Source organism: Lipophrys pholis (assembly GCF_963383615.2).
Source record: "Lipophrys pholis genome assembly, chromosome: 2".
NCBI classification, from domain to species: Eukaryota; Metazoa; Chordata; class Actinopteri; order Blenniiformes; family Blenniidae; genus Lipophrys; species Lipophrys pholis.
The window spans coordinates 11156972-11175600 of record NC_137636.1 but is presented as its reverse complement, the minus strand read 5'-3'; positions in this window follow the sequence as shown (position 1 = coordinate 11175600).

Sequence of the window (18629 nt, the reverse complement as noted above, 5' to 3'; positions counted from 1 at the left end):
TACACATAGTCAGTTGGGATCATCTCAGAATTAGATAATGTGGTAGAGAAGATGAGGAATAAGGCTGTCATCACTTTTTTAATAGTTGTGATTTGCATTGTTTTCCATTCAGTGTCTGTATCTGTCTCATTCGGACTCTGTTGCAGAGTATCCCAGCTGCATGCTTGACACGTTGCCAGTCCTCCACAGAGCTGACACAGAGAGAGACGATCACCCCTGTACACATCCACACCGACAACTAATTAGAAGTCACCAATTAAACTAACAAGCATGTCTTTGTGTTTTCAGAAAAAAAACAAAAAGGAAAAACACAGTGGCTGAGGTAGAAAAAGTAGATTTTAAATTAAAAGCCCAGCATTGAGTCTATAGTGTTCTCGCTGTGAGGCAACCATTCCCATTACACCAACATGCTATCCTGCTGATGCAGCTGCTTTCTGTAACATCAGTTCTATAATATATTTTGAAGGCTTTTCTAAACCCTATAATGTTGCTACCTAAAATCCAGATTTCTGGTTAATCTACACAGGAGAAGCTGTAAATTTTCTTTTTTGTTAGTTTTTTTTTAATCCTTTTGCATTACAAATTAAGTCATCTCCACTTCCTACATTGTGGTTTTACTCATCAAATTTTCATGAAGAGTTTACTTCTTTATTACAATACCTGAAATTGTAATTTATCAATTCAGCTGTGTTGCCACCCTTTTGGAGGCTCTGTTGAGTTAAAAGCCCCTTTGGTCAGAGGGGCTTTTAATTTGGGATCCCTGCTGAGTAAGTTTGAATACCATTCACGCCACTGTCAAAAATAAAACCAGATGTGAGGTTCCATGAATACCTTGGGAACAATGGTGAGTGATTTGAATGAATGTAGAAAATTGCTACGGCTCACTGTTTTTCTTTTCTTTTGTGTGTGTGTGTGTGTGTGTGTGTGTGGGGGGGGGGGGGGGGGGGGGGGGGGGGGGTTAATGTTTTATCAAGTTGGAATTGCAGTGAAGCAATGTGACCATTAAGCACACGTAAAGAGAGCTTTAATATGTAAAAAGCTTATAATTATGCCACGTGTTTTGATTTACTAGAGCAGAGATGGCACAGTGATATCAGTCTGGATGTCTGTTATCTGCCATATTTATAAGCACAATACATTATACCTGCATCAGATCACTGAGGAATCAAACACTATAAAAAGTCTCAGCTCTAATACAACTCGAGATGTTGTTCAGGGTGCAATATACCAGATGTTGCGCAAGTGAAAATTGTGAATTAATATAAGTACTTTATTGAAAACAGTTTTTTCTATCTGGAAATAACTTTCTTACTGAGCCCACTCAGTGCTTTTGGAGCCATCAAAGTATCATGACACTCACACACATGTGCTTAAGTGTTACAGTGTGCAAGCATATGTTTCCCTGTGCACCATGACTTTCTTTGGGGGCACCTTCCTGTGTGTGTGCGTGCATGTGCGTGTGCGTGTGTGCGTGTGCGTACGTGCATATGTCCAGCTTTGCTCATGTGTATATTGCTGCTTGTCTATTTTGGGGTCATATTTGATAAACCCTTGAGTGATGTGGCAAGATGAAGTGACAGTTTGTCAGAAAGCGGGTCATGGGGCAGTCACTGTGGAGGCGGCCCTATGCGCCCATGTACCGGGTATAATTAGGCACTCATTACCATATCAGTCAATTACCAACAACCATCCTGGCTGCTTTCTCTCAGGAATCTGCCCTTCTGGACACCAGCACGGGAGAAGGACAAAATTTTCCTGGCTACAAAAGTAATTATTTTTCCTGTCTTACTCCCTCCTTCTCCTCATTATGATTGCTACTGGTAAAACAATGGCTTAGGTTTTGTTGTGTTGTGTTGCTGCGGGCACCATCTGTGGTGGTGAGGGGGAGGCACAACAATACCCGTCCATATGGTCAGGGCATCAGCAGCGGGCTATCTCTGCTCATCAAGTCCTGTCATTGTCATCAGCCACTGTGCTCATACACTAGTCCATGTTCATCTGTCGCAGCAAACGCACACACACATGCACGCACACACGCGCGTGCGCAAACACGAGCAAAAAAACGTGCGCGTACACAAACAGAAGGAGGACTGAGATTGGAAGATATGGTCATATACTTATTTGTGAGGGAAACAATGTTGTTGGATGGGCAGCTGACTTGTCAAAAGCGTGCGTAAATGTTCAAAAATCAGATTTATTTCTATATTTCAATGCTTTCTACTCTTCATCCTAGACATGCTGTAACGATTAAAAAGAAGTTGATGGCAACGAATTAAACACAACTTTTTAAGAAACAATCTTTTTCATTTCACTGGTGTGAATTGGGCACTTCAGCCGTGTGTTTCCTGACATTTTGCAATCAGTTTTTATCTGCAGTAATGAAATAATTTGCAACCTCAACTTCAATCTCAAGCCACAATTGCTGATTGGTGTTGGGAGCTTAGGGCTTTTTTAGACATACCCATCTGCTGTCTCGCACCTCCTAATCTGCAACATACTCCACATGGTGCATGAACACACCCATGCACACTGTATGTACGCTTGAGTATATCTGCATATATGTGTGTACAGTGTGTGTGTGTGTGTGTGTGTGTGTGTGTGTGCGTGCGTGCACGAGCGCGTGTGCTTGTGTGCATCTGTGTGTGTCCAGGTGAGTTACAGGAAGCTACCTGGTCTCAGCAAGATAACACAAAGATGAAAAAGCCAGGGAGCAAGACCTGAGGAGAGAAAGAAAAGAAAGCTACAATATACTGTACATATTCTGCATAGAGAATGGGTGTGAGGAGATGGTGCGATATGGGCATTAGATGCTACATAGCAATATGCATGTATACATTGAAGGAAGACATGAGGACACGGGCTCGAAGAAAAACAGATTAGTTGCGAGAGATCTAAGAGCGATAGAAATACAGAGATAGAGGGAGCAGAGAGGAGGGTAAGGGAAGGACAAAGCTGAAGGCATGCGAAAACTAAGATAACCGGTTATCCCTTCGTCATCTCACTCTACGTTTATCTTTGTCTGCCTCTTGCTGTATCTTTCTCCATCTTGCAGTCTTACCAAATAATAGAAACCTTGAAACAAAGCTCAGTGTGACTGTGGTTTTTAATTGGCCCTCAGAATCTATAATTAACACAGTTCTTTACAGTGCAGACAGAACACTGCCTGCCATTACTTGCAGGTTGCTTTCACATTTTCACAACACTTTACATTATAGCAACTTTGGAAAGTTTTGCATAATTCTGCATTCAGGTATAATGAATTTGGCCCATTTTCTGACTGAACAAAGTTAAAAGCCAATTCCTTCAAGAAGAATAAACAAGTCAATGTATGACAGTTGTCGGTGAAGTCGACCCTCTGATGGGGATGTCAGAAGGAGTTTTATAACTTTGGATTGTTAATTCTGGTTGCTTTGTTTGGCTATCAAGCACAGAGACCCATGTGGACCGACGTCCACTCAGTAGATCACAAGGCTTTGGGTATTGTTTAAAGGATCAGCTGAACAATAGGCAGGGGAGCCGTCCTCATCTTTGAATCTCAATTTTGCCCTTGGCAGTTCAAAGGACTCTACCCTTCCCCCATTTTCTTCCCCTTTTCTTCCTCTGCTTCTTCAAACCAACACCTCTCCTAAAGTTGACCTCTCCTTTCTTGCCTTTCACCCTCTTTTCCGATGCTTTTTGCTCCCTCTCCAGTCCGTCCCCTTGTCTCCTTCAGCCAGGGACTATTTCGGAGCAAAGTCGTCCTGTTGTTGTTGTGGGCCAGTCCTCCTCCAGGCCTGTTTGCCCTCTGGTCACCTGGCTCCACACCACAGCGGAGGGGATTTTGAGGCTGACAGTTTCGCCCCTGGCGAAGCAAAGACAGACTCTGGGACAAAGTGGAGGGAAGAGGGCTTGGATGGGGGGGGGGGGGGGGGGGGGGGGGGGGTTACATAGCCGCTTCAGTCAGCTCCAGCCCAGGGAGACAGCTGGACTCCCTCTCACCTCCTGGCTTGTGGGGGTCAGTCTTGTTACCAAAGCCATAAGGACCAAAGCCTCGGTCTGGAACATGACCAACATTGATGTGATTTGGTCAATAGACTGGAGTATAAGTACAACTCAATTAATGGAAATCAGAAGACAGCCCAGGGTCTACATGATTTCTATTTACTTCAAGTCGAGAACTATATAAATATAGAAATGTCCAGCGACATTAGAGGAAAAAGAGAAAAAAAGATAGTAGTTGATGTGATCTAACTTTCAAAGAGTGTAGCACAGACTTGGCAGCTGTGTTTTGCATCTCCGATTGTCTTACACATATTTCCTTTTTATCAAATTTTCTGAAAGGTGTAATTATGTCGGCCCCCTTGAAATATCCCCGGCGTGCTTGCTCGTGTTCGTACGGTGCTCAGCACATATAATTTAATTTGAATTCATTACTCCCCCTCCTGTCAGTTAATATATTCATGACTTCCAATTCCCTCAGAGCTGTCCCACCACCTGGAGTGTCCTCCCTCATCTGTGTCACTCCTCCCCCCTCCTCTTCCTCCTCCCTCCTCTGCCTCACCCCTCCTGGCCCTGTGGGATCCCTGGGGGCCCATGAAGGGGTGTTAGGGCCAGGGTCACAGAGGCTGGGGGGCCCGCTGTCATTAGGGTGCAGTGGAATGTGTTAGCAGGGACCAGCTGGGACCAGCCAACTCCGTCCTGGCCGTGTCTGTGCTGGTACTGCTGGTGTGTGTGTGTGTGTGTGTGTGTGTGTGTGTGTGTGTGTGTGTGTGTGTGTGTGTGTGTGTGTGTGTGTGTGTGTGTGTGTGTGTGTGTGTGTGTGTGTGTGTGCGCACGGTACTGTATGTCGGAGGGTGATGATGACACCTGCAAAATGCAGGGATGAGGTGGCATTGGTGGATATTCACACTGCTGAACTCCATGTTGAGGAACAGCTTGTGTTTGTGTTCGGTCTTTAAAAAGATGCCACACACGCTGAATGTTACTTTGTTTTCTATTTCTATTTCCGAGTCACGACTTTGATATGTGCAGCGCTGGAGTTGCCAGATTAAGATTCGAATCCCACATTTACATCCACATTTGACGCTGGAAATCAACAACAAAAAAGGCTCATAGTGCCATACAGTATCTGTTTTGTTGGATTTGTGAATACTGCAGCGGATTTGAAACGAGAACATGCGCAGGTTACAAAGAGAAAGAGTATGGGCTTAGTTTGTCTGACAGTGAGAACACTTCAGTGTTTCATCTGTGTGCCTTAATCCTCCTCCTCTTTAGAAAAATATACATTATTTATGATTTGCCAAAATATTACATCATTAAATAAAATACTGAAAGAATAGTCATGTTTTCTTTGTGGTTTCATGGTTTCAGCTTCAAACTGCTTCCTTCTTCCTTTCATATTATCTCGATCTTTCATGTAGTACCTTTGTTCCAGGCTTTCGACTGACACTAAGTGAATATGTCCCTTCTCCATGGTAAATATTTCATGGCAGGGAGCAGCTCGAAGTTTGATCGTAGCAGGGGGCTGGTGTTGGAGTTCAAAGGAGATGGTGGGATCCTCAGACATCCAGCCAGAAAAGAGTGGCGGAGGAAGAAGAGGGGGAGGAGGAGGAGGTGGTGAGACTGGGGTGAGACAGGAGGTGGGGGGAAGTGAAGGGTAAGGAAGTGGGGAGTAGATGAGAGTAGCACTGCTGTGAGCTCAGTTTAAATTCAGTACCACTAGTTTCCTGGACAGCTCCTTCAGACTTCAACACAGTGGAAACAGGAATTCTTCACAGGAAGTCTTAATTTTGTATTTCAAGTGATTTTTTTGACAGGACAAGTAGTTGTTGTTTTTTTTCTAAATGAACATTTAGGAATAATAATCTTAACTATTCATAGAAAGCTTGTTCTTTCTTTTTGTGGGGTACAACTAAACGTTTATGGTAAGTGTGTCCTGAAAGACTTTAAATAATTCTCACACTAAAGCAGTGAAAGGACAGGGCAGATTTTCAGTGCCAGTTAATGGAATTAGATAAGCAGGTGTGTGTGTGTGTGTGTGTGTGTGTGTGTGTGTGTGTGTGTGTGTGTGTGTGTGTGTGTGTGTGTGTGTGTGTGTGTGTGTGTGTGTGTGTGTGTGTGTGTGTGTGTGTGTGTGTGTGTGCTCATCTTACAGTGTGTCTTTGCATACGCACTATCTTTGTGTGTGTATTAGAATGAAGGGGGGGGGGGGCTTCATTATTAATCAGGGCCCTTTCCTTAGTGTGAGAGCTGCTCACACTCCATGGCTTAATGACTGAAAATGAGGCGTAATTATGGGCTGTCAGTCCGGTCCCTGGCACCCCCTCTGCTCTCCCATCTCATGGGTCCATGTCCTCCCCTCTGCTCCTCCACACCCAGGCTGCCATCACTTACTACCATCACTCTGCACACGTATCTGCATTACCAAGATCCACATGATTTCTAATTCACTATGAAAACGACCAAGTCTTCGCCACTAAAACTGGATGAGGGGAAAGAGTAAGGTGTGTGTGTGTGTGTGTGTGTGTGTGTGTGTGTGTGTGTGTGTGTGTGTGTGTGTGTGTGTGTGTGTGTGTGTGTGTGTGTGTGTGTGTGTGTGTGTGTGTGTGTGTGTGTGTGTGTGTTTTTCTTGTCTTTTGGTCTCACACCCTCCCTTACTCTCATTGTGCACTTAAGCTCATCGTTATGCGGCGTGTGGTTTGTCAGAGCTGATGATGAATTTGTTTATGAGTGGAGAGAGCTGATTTCCCCTGAGTGGTCTCTCTCTCTCTCTCTCTCTCTCTCTCTCTCTCTCTCTCTCTCTCTCTCTCTCTCTCTGCAGCAGTCCATCCAGTCAAAGAAAACCCCATCTCCCCCCTTTCTCCTCTCTGGCCCCTTTCACCCTGTAGGGTGCTTCACCATTCTGACATTTGGATGTAATTCCAGGAAAATCTCAGCCTGAGGGGTCACTGACCATTAGACAATAGAAAAGAATATGGATATACAATTTGAGATCTGATGTCTGTTTAACAACGTATAGGGATCTGTTTGCACAACCATACCAGGGAAATCTTTTTAATCAGACTTTTTTTTTTTCCCTTTCAGTATTTTATTGGGGATTTTCAGATATGGTATAAACTCCATAATCACAAAATGACATTACAAAACCACACACTATCCACTACAGATATCTCAAAAAAATAAGCAGACACAAAGTTAGCACACAACACGAGCAATAACAAACAAATAAGCAAACCGACAAACATACTCCTCCTCAAAAAAAAAAAAGGTATATATGGGTATATATATATAATGGTATTTTATAACACTAGTGCATGGAAATTTAAGCGTTGATAATATAAGATGAGAGATTCTCCATGTAATTGATAAAGGGTTGCCACACTATAAGAAGTAATTGTATCTTATTCAGAAGTGAGTTTGTTATCTCTTCCAAATACATGCAACTCCCCACTTCTGACAGCCAAAATCCAACTGGCATTGCAAGATCTGACCTCCATTTCATTGCAATTTAATCGTACTCCCCAGTTGTGGTAATGCCGTCTATTCCCTCTTGCAAGAGCAACCATGAGCGAAAGTACCAGGCTGTGCAATGAATGGGTTGTCGGTAACTCACACATACAATCCATCCCTTCACACAACCAGACAAACAGCCACAGTTGAAGAAACCCACATTTAGCAAGGCGCTGTAAGCTCTCATACATGAGTAATGTGTTGCTTGTTTAAGTCTTCAGCGTCTCTTACAAGATGGCAAGTTTAAAAATGTAGACATGTTGATGCTTCAGACAATACAAACCATCTTGTCTGACAGGTCCCCCTCCTGGGCCTTTCAATATAAGCATGCTGTTTGCAATCAGGATGCATACACACATGTACTGCATGCATACGCACACACACGCTTTCACACACACGCATACACACACTAATATCCCTGTTGGAGGTGGTGGAAGTGCCAGCTATTATCAATTAATCTTTGCAGTGTTTTTCTCTTGCAGAGAGTGGTACCATATGGTTCGCTGTCAGCCACTGCCTTTAATTTACTTCTTGCGTCTGCTGTGAAAACAGACCAACTTCCTATCTAAACTGCTGATTTGATAGAGGGAGTGTAGGGAGGCTCTGCACTGTACACATAGCGTATGTAGTAGATGTGGTGCCTGCAGTATGTCACAGAGGGAAACAGTTTCAACATCTTCTTCATCCTGCAGTTCAGCCTTCAGGTATAACTTTAGAAGCACAAAAAAACCAAAAACAAACAAGCAAGCAAAATCTAAAATAAAGAGAAACAACTCACAAGGGAAAAAGTATTCAAGGGAGTTATGAACAATGATAAGACATTTTGAGAATCAAAATAAAGCAAAGAGAAAGAAATTAAAGTCTTCCATTTTGAATGTGTAGCTTAGATTTTCCAAACAAATATATGTACAAGCATCACAGTTACACACAAATACAAGAAAAAGTTGTTCGCCTCTTAATGATGGTATTGTTCATCGCTGTCCACAGGATTGTTCCTGACTTGTGGGAATCCATCATAGCTGCCAGGTGCTTTGTGCTAAACACCTCAGTGTTGTGCTGCTGTGTACTAGAACCAAAAAAACATCCTTTTCATTTTAAATGAAGAGTCTGTGACAGTTTCAATATTCTCAACTTATAATAACCCAGCAGCATCTCAGTCGAGGGTTTCAATGTATGTTTGATACATAAAATGCAAGTTTATGATATTTGAATACGTCAAGAATTATAACTCTTTTCATATTGCATGCTTGGATATTATGAAATATTTGTAGTAACACTATTACTAGAAAGTTCGATGTTTTTTTTGTGATTTTCATGTTACATGATCAAATTGTCTAAATAAATAGTTGTGTTAAACAATTAGATTATTGTTTTTGAAAAAGATATTGTGACAATAACATTTTTGTGCTTTGTTCTTCTCACAATATCCTAAAGCCCACTATTCATCCCCTTTAATTCAGCGCAGCTTCGTAATCTCCAGTGCACCAGATTGATTCATTAAATACGTGGAAAAAATAAGAAAAATAATGATGCACTATGTTTGTTTGTACACCTAAAAAAAAAAATTAATCACACAAATTCCAGTAACATCAAAAAGTTGGACAATTTTATTTCCAATTATTTAAGAAAGTCCAATATAATGGTTTAAAGTATGTCGAAAGTATGTTTGAATAATTGTAAGCTGAATAAGCTGTAACGTTCACAGTTAAGAAACAGATTTTTAATTTTTTAAAATAGTAATTAATTTGTGCCGCTTTGTTTGTTCAGGTTTGGCTCTCCTGCATATTAAGCTTGTAATAATTAGTACTGTTGGATGTGAATGGCTCAAGGTTACAGACTTTCACCGGCACTTGAATTTCATGCACTCCTTACACATTTTATGAGGGCGGGGAGCAGACCTGCCCTGCTGTGTGAGGGTGTGGAAAAAAAAAAACGCGTTAAAGGGTAAAGGTGAAAACACCGGGGTCACTTCTGTTGTGAGTGAAGGTTAGAGATGGACACACGTGTGTGCTTTCTTTCCTTTTTTTTTTTTTTTTCTTCAGACGTGGAGGTCTCAGGTGGAAAAGGGAAATATGTAGGTTGGAGTGATGGTGAGGTGAATTTGAGTTTGTGTCTGTGTGTATGATGGATGAGGTGTACTCATGTGGTCTCTCACCACAGATATTATGGTCAAACAGACAATCCATCAGTGTATATTGGACGAGAAGATTCCTCCACTCCCATCAGTCCTGTGCAGTGCATAGCAGGCAAGCAATGTGCTTTCGAAAAACAACATGGAATTGAAAAAAAAACCCTGATGTGGTAGATAGTTCCTGGTCCATTTAAACTTTGAACTTTCTTGGCTTTTTTTTTGGGGGGGGGGGGGGGGGGGGTTAATCTGGGACATATTGGTAGACATGAATTTTACAGAGGTTATTCCTGGCCAATCATTACATTTTTCCCCCTACTGTTGTTCTATTTTGTTTCATTTTGCTTAAAAATACAGTCACCTAAATGGGATTGATCCCACATCAAACAATCCCTGGGAACACAGCAGATAAGCTCATTCATGACTAACATCACTCGTTGTAATGGGATTAAACCTGAGCCATACTTTGTGTCGACCTATCATCGGAGTCGAAGCTTCTCCCTGCCAATTTCTGAAAGGAATTACTAACTGATGTCACTCAGGATGACTCTTAGTGGATCAATATTAAGCGGCTCTGCAGATTTACATTCAACAACCAAACCACAGGACTCGGTTTCACATACATTCCCGATGCATGCAAAACCAAACATCAGATCTGAAAGGGGGAAACAGTGATCATTGGGATCATTGCAGATTTGTGAGCTCCACACAGTTATCATGTTGTCCTCGTTATTCAAGCACAACAGCCAGATAACCCCTTTTTTTTTTAACACTTTAAGACTGTAAAGACGTCCTTTTTTCCATATTGCCTGAGTTATAATGTAGCAGGAAAGGTCAAACTAAGGCCCTACTGCTTTTCTGTTTTTCTTTTGAAAGAGCTTTGTGTTCAGCATATACGTTATATTTGAAAAGGCTGTAGTGAGCATGTCAGGCCTGTTTTCTTTTTTGTTTTGTTTATTTACATATACACTCCTTTAAACTAGTTTTCTTGATTCTACAAGTCCACTAAGTATTTGGTACATGTAAGAGAAAACTGTTTCCCTGCATGTGATCCAGTGGCTGCTGCAGTAAATGCACACTTTGTTGGGGAAGGACTGTTAAGTTCATTAGAGTGAGCAGCACAACCACACTCGCTGTTGTTGTCAATGCAGAAAAACTAATGACTGTGACCATGGTGCGCATGTGCAGTAAAAAACAAAAAAAGGGGGGTTTCGTGGTTTACATGGAGACAGAGACATTCTCAGAGATTCACTGCTCTGTTGAAAAATAATTGAACGTTTAATATAAATGTCATGCTTGTTTTTTTGTTTTTTTTTTTAACATATGTACAACATGCTTACTGGAGACCCAAAAAATCAGATGGCTGGTTTTTATTTGAAAATTAGATTTTCAATCAAGGATTTTGTGTTGTAAATATATTTTTATTCTGTCTCTGTGCTATGTAGCCTACCTGTAACAAATCACCTTGCAAGTTCCTGCTGTCATTAGTAATGAGCCCTTTGAAAAGGGAGCATTGCAGGCAGCGGTATTGTTAGCAATGAGCCGGGCCGGTGAGCAGTGCTCAGGTGCTTGGTGTTGAGGGCCAATCATCACAGGGTTGGCTCTGTCTAATGAGGGGATCTCCATGATCCAATATCCAGGACAGGGTACCCTGACCTCCATTCACCAGTCCTCCCAGCACTGGGCACCAGCTGCTACTACATCCTACTGGTATAAAAACGAAGGTGGACAAGTACAGATACGTCTTACAATATCTTCAGGGTAAAATACACACTCATTCGAATACATATTGTTTCAGTTTTTATTTCTTTTTTCTTTTTTTAAATCAAAATATTTGGCTACATTAATATTAATCCTTTCCTTGGACAAATCAGTGTACTGTATTTCATTATGGCCTGTTTTGCTCAGATTCTGCATAAAGCATGATGCTTTGCATGGTCACACATATACATAGCTTGTGCTTTTGGTTTGGATGCATTTTGAATCTCTGTTTAATTGTCTTAATCTAGGAATAACACTATTAGTGACATCACAAACAGGTTTATTTAATTATATCTATTTAACAGGAGAACACAAGAAAACAGTATCATTTCCATGTTAATTTGCATTCGCATTGAACTGATCAGATGGAGCGCTGAACACTTATTAGTAGAAATTAATCTGAATATGGTACGTTAAAGAAAGATGATCGGTCACAAAGTTTGAGATTCTACACATAAGATATTTTTCAAATAAGGTCCTCAATCGAAATACATGGCGCGCCAGCTAAGGAAATGCTTGTCACCATAACAACAGAAGCTTTACTGCTGAGCCAATTTGCTCCATCATGTTAAATGCATCACAAACAGATGCAATCAAAAACAACAGACCTGCATCACGTTGCAAATTGGACATGTATCTGTTTGAATACCAGTATTTGTTTTTTTGCATTCTGAAGCATGTCTGATAATCCATGGCCAAGAGTGCAAATGTACAAAATAGATATTGTGATTTTTCATGTTTGTCAGGCACGATCCTCTGTGCAGCCTGTCAGTAGATCAAGTGTGTGTGCAATACCAAGTTGGCATTGCAATAATAATAGCCATTATTTCAATATACCCTGTTTAACACCACTAAGAAAGATGTCACACCTTGATCCATTCGGCTGGCATATGTGCTTTATGAAAAAGAGGTGGAGGGGTTCTGGAGCCAGTTGGAACCAGCTCTGAACTGGGTACAGAACACCTTGCACAGGTGGCTGGTCCAGCAGGACCCACTCAAACCAATACCCTAGTGTCACCGACACTCAGCTGTGACTTTGGATTGTGGTAGGAAGCAGATCTACTTTGAACACAACAGAAGCATAGAAAGAGCATGTAAACTCTGAATAGAGAGACCCCTCTTTTAGCCGGTTTGTACTAGAACATTCTAGCTGTGAGGTGACACGACTCACCACCCTGTATGTCAAGTTTGCTTTCCTACAAATCAGGAAGACTGCATGTCAAAATGAATGGACAGCTAGTGTTGCACTGCCAATACAAAACGATTGAGGAAATGTGATTCAAATCACATACAATGGCAGAAAGGAATAAAACCCTAAATGACAGAGCTCATCAGAGCAGCAGGTTAAATATGTACAAAATCACTGCCTAAGTCTCCTGGTGTGTGAGAGGAAAACTAAAGTGTGATCGAAAGATAAAACATGAAAGCACTCTGAAACATACTCACATATTCACAACATTTGCAAACAAACACTGCATTTTTGTTTCACTTTGATTGAAAGCCACAGGCGAATTCACAATGAGTGGGACAAATTAATTAATTTTGGCACGCTGTCTTTTGCTTCTTTGACAGTCCCGTTAAACGCATCAAAGATTTTGTGCAGGGTTTAATGCACCTGTGTTGCAAAAAGCTTTGGTATTCTTGTTCCTGAAAAGAAATGGTAGCTGCTTTCTAAAGCGAGAAACCTTGAGGTGTTTCATTGTGGGCAACCTTTATTATGCCTGGAAGAAAAGTTAGGATTTATTCATGCTTTGCTGTATTCATTTTTAACAAAAAAAGGAAAGAAAAAAAAAATACTGCTGAAAACATGAAGTTTTTAACACATTTATAGCACCTGCTCTCACTCGTGTTTAGATGTGGAGATGTGAGTTGACACATCGCTGCTGGTGTTACTGAGTGTATGTTACCAATCTCAGTTATTCCTCTTCTCAACAAGTCCCTCAATGAAAATGGGTTTTTCTTTTCTGTACCCTTCAAAACCACCTACACAAAGAACATTAAAACCTCCACATTTTTTTGTACCCTAAATAAACAAATCAAACGACGTTAGTGCAGTACTTTGGGAGTTTGAAAGGATGACCGAAATATTGCCTTCATTTAATATGGTAATGCCTCCATGAAGATTTCAATTGGCCGTTTCTTTCCTGGTCAGTGGGGCGTTGCAGAGGATCCAAAAGTAGAGACAAATTAATCATGGACATGGGGAACACTGACAGTTCTTAAACTTCTCAAAGAGATAAAACTTTTTAGCCAAAGATGGATGTTTAAAGTATAACATGAATATGTGCAAAAAAACGTTCTTCCCCAGTTCAACTCAGGAAAGCAATGCCCTGTGACCCATCGCCACTGATGTTCTTTTATGACAAAACACATGATCATATCAAAGTATTACAAACTAAAACTCAGAGCCTGTGTTAGTTTGTTCCATGTACTGTCACATGCATGCTTCTGATGGCAAAGCTATTTTGGTTTGGCTCTTATCCATGAGCATACAATATTTCCATTGAGTGGTTTACACAACAGGGTTTACACTGACATCGCTGAAGATACACATCCATATACCTATTAAATTATTTTAGAAGTAGACAACGTAGACAGTCTTTTAAAATGGACTCTTTGCTTTATGAAGCCTTACCAAATGGAATAATCAATGATCAGCACGCAAACATGTCCCCCTTACACAAATGCAGTGTGAAAAACATGTTTTATCACAAACAAAGCTGAAGCCGAAATCCTGACCCTGATGATTTGATGTAGGATTTATTAGAATTCATTCATTCAGTTTGTTTTGTACAGACTGGGACTGCTGGTCTTAAAATCAAATTAGCAAAACAAATCAGCCATGTGATGAGCACGCTTGCTGATTGCTGCTGTTTTTTGCCTGTCTTTCTGTTGGCATTTTTTATTTTTTTTTGCCCTCCTTCCCTCCTTTTCCTCCTGAAGTTGCAGCTTTCTCGCCACGAGGGTCCCTGTGGACTAGACCAGATGTTCCAGGCAGCACACTTCCCCACTCTCCGCCTCATGGAATATTCATGGGCAACCAGGCACCACAGCACAGCACCGCACCACACAGACCAGAGACCATTTATTTATTTATTTCGTCACCCTGCTGCTTGGCTGTCTAATGCACAACAACAGTTCACCATAAAAGAGCATCTTCTCACCTTAATGTTCTCTCAGAGTAACTCACCACATCCTTTTTCCTTCATGGTGTTTCTTTTCATAGCCATGAATCCCCTGGATACATAAACATCCCTTACTTCATAACTGTGGGTATACTTTGATGGATCTCGCCCCTCCTCTCTGTTTTTCTTTCACCCTTCTCTTTATCCTCTCTCTCTCTCTCCCTCTCTCTCTCTCTCTCTTTTCCTCTCTCTCCCTCACTTTTATTAGGCAGATGGGTAGGGAGTGAAGAGAGTGTTGAATAACTGATGTTTGTCTGTGAAACCTAATGGTGGTGCTTAAATACAATGCCATTATTTACAACCCCGCCTAATGCATTGGGACACTTAAATTCTTTGTTTGGTGGTGATAATTGGGCTAAATGCTCTACAGTAATGCATCCTGTTTGGCTGTTAGTGGCATGTTTTCCATGATGGATTGGTTTGTTGTTTGGACAAAGGTTTGGAAAGCATTATTTATCTGTAGACGCCCAAGTAACATTTATAATCTGCCTCTTTGGCCAAGTATTGGCACTCCAAAATTTTGCAGGAGTGTAGAGAATCTGTTGAATTTTGGTGTGAGATTAAAAAAAGAATTGTTCTTGAGAACGTTTAGGTCGGGAACTGAGAGTGAGCGGTGTTCTGCGGGAAGGAAAAAGAGCCCAAAATGAAACCTGTGGAAATACAAACCAGATTTCTGGGTACAAATGGAGGCAGGAAGGCTGGGAGCCAGGCGGTACCTCTGCTCCACTTGACTGCGGTCCAAAATGACAGCTGACGGCTGCCGCGCAGACATCATGGACGAGCAGATGTGGCGGCAGCTTTCCAAGTGCAGCAACACTTCGTTCCTCCTCTCTACGAATCTGTTCCATTCTCCTTCTTCCCCTTCTCCTCCTCCCACTTTCTTCCTTCCTCTACTTTTTTCTTCTCTATCTTCCATTCATTCACCTCTGCACATCTCAGCTGCCTCGTCTCTCACGTTTGCTGTATAAATTCTACATCTTCTTTCCCTTCGACTCCACAGACTTAACAAACAAGAGAAGGGTTGTGTTTATTAAAGAAACTCTTCTGATCTGATCCCAAGCAGTTGTTTAGTTTCCAAAACGGATTCCCCTGCAGTTTCCCAGCATGCACCTGTGTTAAAGAGGTTATTCAGCTCCCTCCCAGCTGAGGCACAGCTGACTTCTCTCTGGCCCACATCCGGCAATATTTCCACTCTAGCTAATCAGATTGCTATTACATCATCAGCTAATGAGTTGATAATATAATTTTTCAATTATTTGCTACTCTAAACATTTCATTTTCAAACATAGCTGTGTATTGCACATTTAGCGTCTTTTGCAGTCCATTATTTGTTACTTTTTTCTTTTTTTTTTATCTGTGTGTGTGTGTGTGTGTGTGTGTGTGTGTGTGTGTGTGTGTGTGTGTGTGTGTGTGTGTGTGTGTGTGTGTGTGTGTGTGTGTGTGTGTGTGTGTGTGTGTGTGTGTGTGTGTGTGTGTGTGTGCCTATCTCTAGCTGCAATCACCTCTCTTCCTCTGATCGCTCAGTGTTTATGGTTTCCTCTGGTTCACAAGATAGTAATCCCCAACGCAGCAGCAGGGAAAGCAAAGCAGGGAACCTCAGCGGGATGAGTTTATAAAGAGTGTAGGTCAACTAGGCCAGTTAATAATGTTGTTATCTTGGAGGGAAGGAGGAGAAGAAGGGCGAATAAAGAGGGAGGTTGAAAAAGAGAGTAGTGATGTGGGATAAGAGACATGAGTACACAAAGAGGAAATAAAAGTATATGAAAGCAAAGGAAGACGAAGAGTTGAAAGGAGGGGCGGGGGGGGGGGGGGGGGGTGGAGGAGCACAGGAGCAGGGGAGGGAGGGAATTAGCCCACGGTTCAAAAAGAGTTGTGCCCACAGAGAGGGAGAGCCCTGCTGGGTCTCTTTGGGGGACCGTGGGGCAGGTGGAAGTCTGGGGGGCTGTGTGTTTGTGTTTGTGTGAGTGTATCTGTGCATGTGCCTCTGTTCCTTTGTGTGCAGTATGCAAAGGTAGGTCTGCCATATTCAATATTCCTGTCAGCCTGGACTCAGAATACCAAAACAACCTGTCTGGGAGTGTACAGATGCTACTGCCTCTCCACACCTTCCTCCCCCAACATCTCCTCCTCTACCTCCTTTGCTGTTTCCTCCCTTTGCTCCTCTCACACATATGGTCCATCATTTCAGCTGCTATTCCTGTGACAAAACTGATATTTGTTTCTAATGTTTTTTTGTTAGTTTAAATAAAACATTTGTGTTGAAAGATCCCGATGTGTACTAATAGAGAAATAGTACTACAGTGGCATTTTGACTAAAGCAACATGGATCTCAGCAGTTGCACAGATGTTGGCTGTTGTAACCTCGACAATTTACATATTTTGATCTCTGTCAGTGCTGGTGAGTGGAGGCAAAGAAGTGTCTGTTGCTGGAGGCACAACTTTGCAGGGATAAAGTAACAATGCTTACAATCTCTTGTGTAAAAGGGGGAAAGAAATACACTGCAATTTGTTTTTTTGGTTGTATCTGCTGTGGATTTGCATGGAGGGGGCAACGTCGTAACATTTCTGTAGATTTCTTCTTTCCTGTTCCCTCTCACATTTAGACAAACCTCATAAGATATGCTTGTAGTGTTGAGAAGAAGGCATGCTCCGCAGAACAAATGGTGTTAATTTGCCGCGCCTCTCTGAAGCTGCACATTAGAGAGAAGCCTTCAGGGAGAGAGTGAGGGAGGAGGAGATGTGGGGTTGAGGGTGGCGGAGGGAGGTGGGGAGAGGATGAAGAGGAGGAGGAGGAGGAGGCAGCAGCTGTGCTGGAATTAATGTCTGCATGCCAAATTAGAAACACCATGCATCTCCGTCAGAGATTCGTGGAAAAAAATTAGGGAGGGGATGGAGGGAAAAAGAAAGAAACAGAGAGTGAAACACAGACAGACAGACAGACAGATAGATAGATAGATAGATAGATAGATAGATAGATAGATGATGTGTGTGTAATACAAAGATTGATAGATCCCATAAGTAACCTTTAATCCTCTTTTATCAATTCATCCCTCCACAGAGTAACAGTCCCAGTGGAGTATTTATCATGTCAATGACACTCTATGTTTGTGTTGTTTAGGTAACCATGTCACATGCATCTATGCAGGCTGCTTGGAAAGTCACGTTGGTGTAAGTGTATTGTGCACATGTGTACTGATGTGTTGATGATGGAACACCCGTACACCAGAGGTGCACGTCAGGTGGGGGCCACCAGTCCCAGTGGTGCCCCCTGGGGACAGAGCATGCATTTGATTATCAGGCAGGGGATCAATAATGAGAGTACAGGCTCTCTCTAATGATAGCTGCAGGCCACAGGGCCAGAGGGCCTCAGGGTACCGAGCTGGCAGAACAGCCCTCATGAATACAGGATAAGACTGGAGCAAACTCTGTGTGTGTGTGTGTGTGTGTGTGGGGGGGGGGGGGGGGGGGGGGGGGGGGGGCAATATGGTTGAGAAGTATGTCAGATGAAGGACACAGAGAGCAGATGGCTGGTTGGAGCTGTACGAACACCTCACCTCATCTCTCCTTGCCTCTATGCATCATTCAGCCTGGACTTTTTCCTCTGCAGCATGACTCAGTGTACCTCACCACTCATTCACTTTCCTCCTCATAACCCCTGAAACCCAGTGTAAAAACCACAAAGAACATTACTCACATATTGCACAGTATGTTTGGTATCCTAAAGTTTTATTTGTTATCATACAAAACTAATACATACACAGAAGCACAGATACATACTTTGTTCAAGTGTAGATGTGATGTAAGTGTGTTGGAACAGAATTAGAATCATTTTTGTCCTCTTCACTACTCCTCACAGACGTGTTGCTGCAGTGGGTCACGTCGCAGAGCCACCATATAGAGCGACAACATGAACAACAACATGCTCATTAGCTCATTTCTGGGTTTTTCCCCCCTCTCTCTGCTGAGCTAAATTAACCATCCCATTTCTCTTCTTTGTGTGTCCTCTGCAGAAACAAAGCCAGCCCCCACACCCTCTCTCTGCATCACCCGTCCCCCCTTTGCCTCCC